The following is a 10,198-nucleotide window of genomic DNA, read 5'->3' on the forward strand; positions in this document are numbered from 1 at the left end:
TTCTGATATTCAATTATCTTCGCATGTGCCTCATCCCGTACTTCATCAATTAGATCTGGGGCTAACCTTTGCCCTTCCTCATTTTCCTCAGCATTGAAAGCTTGAATTCTGGGGGAGGAATGTGATATTTCTACAGGAACAACTGCTTCTGTCCCATATGCTAACATGAAGGGAGTTGCTCCGGTCGTCACTCTACAAGTAGTCCTATAGGCCCATAGTATTGGAAGTATCTCATCCACCCAATTATTCCTCGACTTTTCGATCCTCTTCTTTAGTCCATCCAGGATTATCCGATTTGCCACTTCCGCTTGCCCATTGGCTTGCGGATGAGCCACAGAGGTGAATCGTAATTCAATTTCATTCTTCTCACAATACTTCTTGAATTCCTCGTTGTTGAATTGTGTTTCATTGTCAGTGACTAGGTTGCGGGGAATTCCATACCGGCACATGATATTTTCCCACAGGAATTGCGCAACCTGCTTAGTTGTGATTTTGGCCAATGGCTTGGCTTCAATCCACTTGGTAAAATAATCGATGGCTACAATCAAAAACTTCATTTGTGACGTGGCCATGGGAAAAAGGCCCAAGTATATCCATTCCCCACATAGCAAAGGGGATGGGTGAGTTGATAAAGATCAGCATCTCGGGGGGGGGGTTGTCTAACGACAGGTGCATGCTTCTGACAGCGGTCACACTTCTTTACATATTCTTTGGCATCAGATAGAAGCCTAAACGGGTTATCTTATGAGCTAATGCTCTGCCCCCCAAGTGTTGCCCACAAATACCTTCATGTACTTCTTCAACAGCCAAATGTGCCTCATCGGGCCTGAGACACCTTAAGTAAGGAACCATAAAAGATTTTTTTATACAAAATCCCATCTATCAAAGAGTATCTTAGTGCTCGAACAGCCAACTTTCGTGCTTCAGTAGCATCGTTTGGAAACCATCTGGTTTGAATATGAGTCTTAATGGGATCTATCCATGAAGTCCCCAGTCCTACAGGAGCTACAAGTTTAAAATCAATGCTCCGTGTCTTCAGAACGCGGAAGTACACACTTCCTGAACTTTCCTCTACCTCGGATGAAGCAAACTTTGATAATAGATCTGCCTTAGCATTTTCCTCCCTCGGAATGTGCTCAACATGGCATTCATCAAATTGGGTCATCACAACCCTTACTAGGCGGACATATTTAGCCATCGTATCATCCCTAACCTCAAACTCTCCCTTCACCTGGGATATAACCAACTTCGAGTCTCCACAGACCTTCAAGATCTTGACTCTCAGTGTCCCTGCTAGGCCGAGGCCAGCTATTAGAGCTTCATATTCTGCCTCATTGTTCATGGTCGGGAAGTCTAACTTTATGGCATACTCAATCAAGAACCCATCAGGGCTTTGTAAAACCAAATCTGCTCCACCTGAATTTGTTTTTGATGCTCCATCAAAATAGAGAGCACAATATTCTTTCTCCTTATCATCCTTTTCTTTATCCCCCTTATCAACTTCCTTGTCTTGAGGTATGGTATCTTCCTACCCCCGACTTCTTGGTTGGGTATGGTACATTCCACCACGAAGTCAGACAATGCCTGTGCTTTTATTGTCTTTCGTGGCTTATACTTGATGTCAAATTCTCCCAGCTCTATTGCCCACTTGATCAACCTCCCACTAGCCTTGGGACTATGAAGGGCTAATTTGTTAGCACCTCAATTTGATGAGCCTGAAAGTAAGGACGTAACTTTTTTGAAGCCATCACCAAAGCTAAAGCAAACTTCTCAATAGCTGAATAATTCAACTCAGCTCCATGCAAAATTTAGCTGACATAATATACGGGTTTCTGGATTTTCAGCTCCTCCTTAACCAATACAGCGCTCAAGGCACTTTCTGAAATGGCCAAGTACAAGTATCAGACTTCATTCAAAGCTGGCTTGGCCAACAACGGGGCATGGGCCATATATGTCTTTAATTCCTCGAATGCCTTCTGGCTTTCCTCACTCTATACAAAATTCTTAACCTTCTTTAAGGACTTGAAGAACGACAAACACTTGTCCCCAGACTTTGAGATGAATCGTCCCAATGCAGCAACCCTTTCGGCGAGCTTTTGAACATCTTTGATAGTTTTTGGGGGATCCATGTCCTGGATTGCTTTTATTTTATCGGGATTGGCCTCGATCCCTCTCTTGGAGACCATCAATCCCAAAAACTTTCCAGACCCTACTCCGAAAGCACACTTCATAGGATTTAACATCATCTTATGATATCTCAGGACCTCAAAGCTTCCCTCAAATGGGTTATATGATCAGTCTTCACTAGACTCTTGACTAACATGTCATCAACATAAACTTCCATCGCCTTGCCAAAAAGATCTTTAAAAATTTTATTTACCAACCTTTGATAGGTGGCTCCTGCATTCTTGAGACCAAATGCCATAACAAGATAACAATAAACACCAAAGTCAGTGATGAATGATACCTTTGGAATATCGCCCTTGTGCATCTTGATCTGATTGCATCCACTAAATCCATCCACGAAGCTCAGCATCTCATGCCCAAGAGTGGCATCTATCAAAGTATCTATCCTTGGCAGCGGGAAACAATTTTTAGGGCATGCATCATTCAGATCAGTGAAGTCCACACACATCCTCCATTTTCCATTGGCCTTCTTCACCATTATAGGGTTTGCTAACCATTCCGGAAATTGTATCTCCTCAATGAAACCAACTTCTAAGAGTTTCTCCGCTTCTTGCTTTATAGCTTCTTGCCTCTCTGGGGCAAAACTTCTTTTCTTTTGCTTCACCGTCTTCCGACTCGGATCCACATTCAGCTTGTGAGTAATTAGTTCCGGGTCTATGCCTGACATATCAGCTACCGACCATGCACATACGTCACTATTTTCTTGCAAAAATTTCACCAACCTCCCTCTAAGGGGCTCCTCTAGTGTGGCTCCAACGAAAGTCAACTTCTCAGGATCCCTGAGAGCTAAAGGAATCGAAACCAAGTCTTCTGCTGGTTTCCCTCTTTTCTCATCATTCTCTCGAATATCCAGATCTTCAATAGGTATAACTTGCCCCCCAACTCCATCTGTCCTTAGTGAGGCCGCATAGCAACTTCTAGCCATTTTTTGATCTCCCCTCTCTTCTCCAATCCCATTCCGAGTGGGAAACTTCATAACTGAATGGTAGGAAGAAGGGACTGCCTTAAATGCATGTATCCCGGTTCTTCCCATGATAGCGTTGTAAGTTGAACTAGCCTTCACCACCACAAAGTCCAACATCTGAGTTGCTTGCCTTGGTTCCTGTCCTATGGTTGTTGGCAACTTGATTATCCCTTCCACGGGGCACTCCACTCCCGCAAATCCATATATCGACATATCGGTCGGGGTCAATTGGAAGTCATTATATCCCATCCTTAAAAAGGTGTCATGGAGCAAGATATCCACTGAAGCACCATTATCCACTGGGACTCTCTTGACCGGGCTATTTCCTATTATCGGTGTTATGAACAGCGGGTCGTCATGAGAAAATTTCACACCCTCTAGGTCAAAATCATCAAAAGCCAATGTTTCTTCTGTCCTGGCCCTTTTCGGGGCTTCTCCAACAATATGCATAACCTCTCTAGTATATGTTTTCCTGGAGTTCCTGGATAATCCAGCAGCAGTTGGTCCTCCAAAGATCGTATTTATCACAGGCCCTCAAGGTCGCGACCCTCCAAAAATTGCATTTATAACCGGTCCTCTAGGCTGGGGATTCCGCCCCTGATCGTCTTGGTCCCTCCTACAATCTTCAAAGTTCTTCCTTCCATTGTTATTCCTATCTCCTCATTCTCCAGTGTATTTGTTCAATCTTCCTTTTCGAATGAGGAACTCAATTTCATCTTTCAGTTGTCTACACTCATCGGTGTCATGACCAATATCTTTGTGAAATCTGCAATACTTGCTCTTATCTAGCTTGGCAGGATCAACATTCAAGGGCTTAGGCCAACGAATATCTCGATCTTTCTCGATTTCCATCAAGATCTGGCTTCTAGGAGCATTCATCTTAGCGTATTCAGTGAACTTTTGTCCAGGTCCTCCCTTTTTAGGGGTTGAATCAGGGTTTTGCTCAGTTCTAGGATACTTGTCCTTAGCGATATATTTCAGGTCAGTTTTCCGCTTCTTGCCTCCAGTGGGCTCATTACTCACTACGGTCTTCCTCATGCTCTCTTCCACCTTGATGTACTTCCCGGCCCTATCTTGGAGCTGCAACATGCTTTCAGGGGGCGCTTGGCCAAGGACATCTTGAAGAACTCATCCCTAGTTCCTTGTTGCAGTGCTATCATGGCTACCTTGTTATCAAGGTCCGGTACTTTTAAAGCTTTCTTTGTGAAATGATTCAGGTAGTCTCTCAAGGATTTCTTTGTTCCCTGCACAATGCTCATGAGGGATGCTGAAATTTTCTCATGCACTCTCCCACTGATGAACTGCTTAATAAAAGCATGACTTAATTCTCTGAACGACCCAATAGAGTTTGAGGGCAAATGACTATACCACCTTTGAGCCATACCCGACAGGGTTTGAGGAAAGGCCCGACACTTAATAGCATCATTCACGGGCTGCAACAGCAGTGCATTAGAGAATGTCCTAACATGATTAGCGGGATCTCCCGTGCCATCATAAGCTTTGATAGTTTGCATCTTGAACTTCCTTGAGATATGGGAATTCATTATTTCTTCAGTGAAGGGCGGAGTAGGATCATCCGGATCTCCAAGGGGGAGAAGATTGCTTAGATCAGCCCTTGGGACAACATCCCTTCTTTGTATTGAACCATCCAGGTCTATGATAGGGGAGGATTCCTCCCCTGGAGGCAATGGGGGTCTGGTATTCTGGTGTGCCTCCAAGTCGCGCTTCATCCTTTGAATCTCAGCCTCATGAGCCCTGATCCTTTCCTGTACTTCTTAAAAATTCCTCCCTTGGGTGCTCATAGGACGTTGGCGACCATCAGCCATCGGCTCTTTGCCAGCACGCCTCCTTCTTGGGGCCACTTCATCATCCGAAGATTCGGAGTCTCTCTCAGTATAAGGGTCAGAGAATTCTTGATCCTCCGGTATAGGAGCCAAACCACGTGTATAGGGGGGCGATCGTCCTCGTGCTTCACTTCGCCCAACATGTCCACTTCCTCCAACCTCGGGGTAAAGGGGCATCCCATATTGGGGGTTAGTAGTCACAACAGTTGAATACTCATACCCAATGGGTCGAGAAGTCACAAGTGCATGTAGTTGTTGAAGTTGGGAATTCGTACCTTGAGTAGCCGAGGGAATCGTCTCTTGTGGCTGAGGTTCAGTTGCCCCTATCTGGGCTTCTCCTTGGGTGGCTGCATAAGTTAAGTGAAGAGGTACCTCCACGGTTGACAAAATCACTTGGGTTGTCCCGAATGGTGTTCCTTCCTCAAGAGCTCTAATCGTTCTCCGTGTTTTCGCCATGGTTGTTGTTGTGCTTCCTCACAGTCGGCGCCAAATGTTATGGATAAAAACTTATGGTGTATTAACTACTATATTTATTACTAAGGTTCGGGAGCTCAAGGCCTTTAATTGCTGCTTTCGTGTTTCGTAACTTAACTCTGCATTTACGAGATGCCTACGTATCTTTGTGAAATAGAGAATCAAGCCAAAAAGCGTAGTTCTGATTGAGGGGTAGATCCCTTTATATAAATGTTGAGAGTCCTTGAATTGGACTAGGGATAGGAGACTTGTTGATCAAGTTCTCAGACTTTGGATAGACTTAGAAGTCCTAAAATAGAGGAATCAGATTCCTAGTTGGTGTAGGTGCCCTTAAGGCTATCTTTCATGGAATTACATCACTGTTAGGACTTATTTAATGAGCTGGTAATCCTCCATATTTATTAATTACGAAATTAATAAATAATCAGGATTTTGGGCCTCATTAAATGGGCTTCGTTATTGGACCGCATCTGGTCTAATTAATTCAACATTAATTATATTTGAAGGCTAATTTTAGGCCCATATCAGCGGGAATATATGTTAAATTAGTTTATGGGCCGTAACCAAATTATAACATATATGAGAAATAAATTTCTCAAATATTCTAGACGATAAAGTTTTTATATTACATAATATATAATAATAAAATGTTAGATTTAGTACTATAAATGAGAAAACATGTTATAGGGGTCACAAATTTTATTTAAATTATCAAAAATGTATCATGATAGACATAAAATATCAAATTTTAATGTAAAATTTAAATGAACGGTGATAATTTTTCGAGATCGACATGAAATGTTATATTTTAATGTCAAATTTTATCAAATTGCGGCAGTTTATCTGTATACCACAAAAAAATTGTTCTAATAAAATATACACTTTTCGGATTAAAATGTTCAAAATATATAAAGGCAGTGACGAAGCCTAAAATATCCGCGGCGTGTGCATTCGGGGGTTGTGTATTTACTTTTTAAAATTTTAACAAAAAATCCGTATGTATAATATGTGTATTTATTTTTATTTTTTAATGAATACACACTGTTTAATTTAAACCATGCGTATTCAATTAAAGTAATAAAGTGAATACGCATGAGACGTGCTTCATATGTATGTTTTTTATAAATTTAATAAAATTAAATACATATATGACTTATATGTATTTCGTGAATATTTTGGGTGCAATCTTACGTATATAGATATTTTTTTACACTTATAATTTAAAAATTATATTTTAGATTATATTTCAAAAAGTAATACACATCATAATCATATTTATTTGATAATTTAGTTTACCGCATTAATTGGATAATTTAATTTGGCATTGGTTTACGGACAAGAAAATTGAGCTCTGGGGCTATTAAAATTTAAGATGATCAACTGGAACCCATTATTTATCAACCTTTGCCCAACTCCACAACATTTACATAAGTAAACAACACACGCGTCAACCATAATATCCAAACAATAGCACAAAGTCTCACAATTGAACAGGACTAGTACTATTATTCGTAGTAGCATTTACTGGAAATGGAATTGATTATGGATATAGATTAACAAGTTTAACTTCAATTTTGTTTCTATATATAGATTGTTGGCTATCCTTGCATTTCATAAGAATGTTGCTAGTAAATGAATTTTTATTGAATATTTCTTATCACATCTAGTCTTGTACCTGTGTCTAGGCTGGTTTTATATATATTTTTTATTTATTTATATATTCCGATTAGATTTATATCACGTAAACATATATATATGTATATTTCTGGAATTATATCTATACTATACTATAATAATCCGAATAACCCGAATGGGATATAATTTGTAATTTGATTAACATTTATTTTGGTTATCCCTTTCCATCACGATCGTCGGATTTTTTCATTAAATAATCAAAGCTGTTAGTTCCAAATACTAAAAAATACAATACACAAGATGTCAGGTTCGAATCTCGTCAACAACAAACATTTATATTATTATTTATAAGATACATATAATCTCAAGTTCGAATCCCGTTAACAACAAACATTTCAGGTTTGAATCTTACCACCAACAGATATTTACAATAGGATTCCATCAATCATATATTATTTATACTATTTGAATTTAATTTGAAATTATAAACAATGCAATTATAATCATATAATCATTATTTAGTATATAATTATTTATATAAAATTTCAATAAATTATATAAAATAAAAATAAAAAATATATAAATATTAATTAAGACCTGGTAAGCTAGTATTTATAATTACAAAATATTCTGCAGAGTGTCTGTCAACATTCTGGCACTTACATATATTTAAACTATATTTGTTGACGAAAATCTTATTCATTGCAATAGTGCAAGTACATTTTGAATAATTATTTGATATCATTTCAGAAATTATTTATCTAAAATGAAATAATGTGAAACTACAGGACCATTTTAGGTATAGCGCGTAACTTTGCAATGCAAGTGAGCTAACAGATAAAAATATTTAAAAGATAATTGGATCACTTTAAGATTAATCATATATATAATTAGTATGGAATTACTGTTGAATGTTTACCACAATTCTGATGCAAACGGAATAATAGAAGGTTCGAAGTGCTTTTTACCAATTTGACAGGGCTCTCTGTTATATGGTCAAAAAAATTCATACATTTTAATCAAAACAGTAAAAAACAATTTTATGTTTGGAAAATTTATAACCCATTTTTACTGAATTATTATATCAAATTAAACAGTTCACAAGCATTTTTTTCAGGCATAGATATAAAAATTAATTTACAGGGGACACCAAATATATTCTGAAAAAATATTCTTATTTTTACAAATTGTTAAGAACAATTTCATACAATCTTCAAAAAAATTAATATTATATTTAGGGAGAATATATGTCCCAAAAAATTAATATTATATTCAGGGAAAATATATGTCCCTGTATGCTTAGTACATACACCTGTTTACAACCTTAAACATTACAATGAATGTCTGTGAAAATGGATACACAAAAGTAAACCGGTTTGATAATTAGTGATAAATCAAATAAATACACGAATATTAAATTTTACTCTCTCTGTCCCATTCATTTCTTTACGGTTACTATTTTGGGCCGTCCCATCCATTTCTTTACAATCCAAAAATAGTAAATTTTTGATAATATAAAACACTATTACATCCACTAACTTCCTCCACTCTCTCAAATTTATTATTATATATTGATAGGTCCCACTACTTTAACCACTTTTCATCACTTTTCATTACTTTACCTACTTAAATATATATATATATATTGGTCTCCGTGCCCACCAGAAACGTAAAGATCCTGGTGGGACGGAGGGAGTAGTATAACATTAACTTATATTTTCCAGTGTTCTAAGTGGAAATCGGAACTATTCGATGGAGAGACGTTTCGGTAATTAATTTAATAATTTGTGATTAATGGAATTATTAATCGGAGTATTGATTGAAAGTAATTTATTTAATAAATGATAATAAATAATATTATTTAAATATTACTAACCTTTCATAAAATTTGCAAAAATAAAATCACATATCATTAATTCAATATTAATGTTTAAATGATAAAATTTACAAAAAATACCACCATCATTAGTTTATAAATTTTTAAGTGGTTTAGTCATTATTTGGTAGTTAGAAAATTACTAGCTACTAGTTTAAGTCTTAAGATTTAATTAGGATAAAACAATACAAATATAAAAGATGTAATCATTGTTGAATAAATTTAGAATATTTTAAGATTGTTAATCGATCGAGCAAACGAGTTGAATGATGAGAGTTAAGAGTAATTCAACTAGGGATTTATGTAAAGGATTCAGGGATATAAAAATATGCGATTGTTTCAATATATAAAAGAGTTAATATATTATTATTAGTATTGATTATTGAATATTAATTATTATTATTAACAAACTCTAATTTTCTTTTTAAAAATATTTTTTTATTAATTTCAAACTTTGACCGATTCGGCCGATTTTTTGCCAGAATCAGCCAATTTTTTCCGCACTTCTAGACTTTTAACCGATTTTTTAGAAAATTGTACTTTATCCGAGGGAATCCGTCCGAACTCTAATTAATCAATTAATTGGCCGATTTTTAGAACACCTAACTTAAATTTGAATCTGTAAAATAAAACAACCGTGTTAAGTTTGATTAAGGCTTTGTTTGGGATTGTTGTTAAAAATTGATGTGCTGTTAGAAAAAGTGCTCTTATAAAAATCAGATTACTGTTTGGTAATTTTTTTTTGATATGTATATGTTTTGATATAAAAAATTAAAAATAATAATTTTTTTGGTAAGATTTGATAGTGAAATCAGTTTCCCCGCAAAAACTGATAAGCAGTTTTTTCCAAAAATATAGGGGGCTTACTTTTTCTAACAGCAGTTTTTAGACCCAAAGTAATTGTACCGAAAGTAGCTTTTAAATTTTTTAAGCGAAAAGATGACAGCAATGTCAAACGAACCGTAAAAGTACAAGTTGTGACAACTGGTGGTGAGGACCTGGACAACGTTGAGAGTAAATGAATACGGGGTAATTTCAAAATGCGTGGATATAGTGGTCAATGCGCCGACATGTGTCGACGGCGTTTCCAGGAGAAAACTGGTAAAACAATTAATTAGTGGTCTTGAACATGCAAACAAACCCACCAGAAGCTTGAATCACTTCTTCAACTAATTTTTGTCTATATACATTGCGTCAAGATAAATTAATCCATACATA

The sequence above is a fragment of the Apium graveolens genome, chromosome 2, assembly GCF_009905375.1.
Source record: "Apium graveolens cultivar Ventura chromosome 2, ASM990537v1, whole genome shotgun sequence".
Lineage (NCBI taxonomy): Eukaryota > Viridiplantae > Streptophyta > Magnoliopsida > Apiales > Apiaceae > Apium > Apium graveolens.